At 34.5% G+C, this 1,015-nt stretch overlaps 1 non-coding gene across 1 annotated transcript; it reads left to right on the top strand.

The window, feature by feature from the left end:
- The first annotated feature begins 615 nt into the window (after positions 1-615).
- trnas-gcu (transfer RNA serine (anticodon GCU)) lies at positions 616-697 on the top strand. The gene has a single exon. It is a non-coding gene; the product is annotated as a tRNA-Ser (tRNA).
- Positions 698-1,015: the final 318 nt, after the last annotated feature.

Below are 1,015 nucleotides of genomic sequence, written 5' to 3' on the forward strand. Positions count from 1 at the left end.
AACATTTCTGTCCCCCTCACTTCTGAAATGATGGCTACGCCCCTGACTAAATTTATGAAAACATGACAAATATTACACAATGAAACTGGTAGCAAACATGAGTGTCCCGATAAGACTGCAATGCTTAACAACAACAAAAAACAGCTAATGAAGTAGTCAGAAATGCACATTTGTGTACAAAACTTTATAAAAACAAATAACGACAGCCAATTTGCAATTGTCACTATTATATATCTTTATATACTATTATATAAATGTGTTGCCTATTATATAAATCAATGTGGCCAGTAGCCTGGCTGACCAGCAGAGGGCAGCAGGTGACTACGGCATCACGAATGTCAAGTAAAAAAAAAAATTCCGCACATTTTGTCAACTTCATCTATTAGTTTACGTACAAAATAAAGCAGTGTACGCGCTATCTCTGTCAGGTAAATTAAGTCAATGACACTAACAGTTGTGTGATACCGATTTAGCAAAATATCACGGAGACAAATGTGCTTCAACAACTACTTAGTAAGTTAAGGTTTTATTACTTACGTCCAAAGACGTGAAATTGGGCGATATACCATAAATACGTCATTTTTATAGATTTGAACAAAAGTGTTTGATCTATGTGACGAGGTGGCCGAGTGGTTAAGGCGATGGACTGCTAATCCATTGTGCTCTGCACGCGTGGGTTCGAATCCCATCCTCGTCGAGAGGTGTGTTTTTAATTTGTCCCACTGTTTAACAAAAGCCCCTTAATTTTCCTGCTACATTTAGAAAGATCTGTAAAAAAGGACATTTTGAAATATTTTTACTAGGCTATTTCAAATGACTGTTTTCTATTTGAATATATTTAAAAATGTAATTTATAGTGACTTCAAAGCTACATTTTTTGCATCATTACTCCAGTCACATTATCCTTCAGAAATCATTCTGATTTGCTGCTCAAAAAACATTAATAATAATAATAATTAAAAAAGGTTTCTTGAGCAGCAAATCAGCATATTAGAATGATTTCTGAAGATCATGT

Source organism: Sinocyclocheilus anshuiensis, unplaced genomic scaffold (genome assembly GCF_001515605.1).
Source record: "Sinocyclocheilus anshuiensis isolate Anshui unplaced genomic scaffold, SAMN03320099.WGS_v1.1 scaffold180, whole genome shotgun sequence".
In the NCBI taxonomy this organism is placed as follows: domain Eukaryota; kingdom Metazoa; phylum Chordata; class Actinopteri; order Cypriniformes; family Cyprinidae; genus Sinocyclocheilus; species Sinocyclocheilus anshuiensis.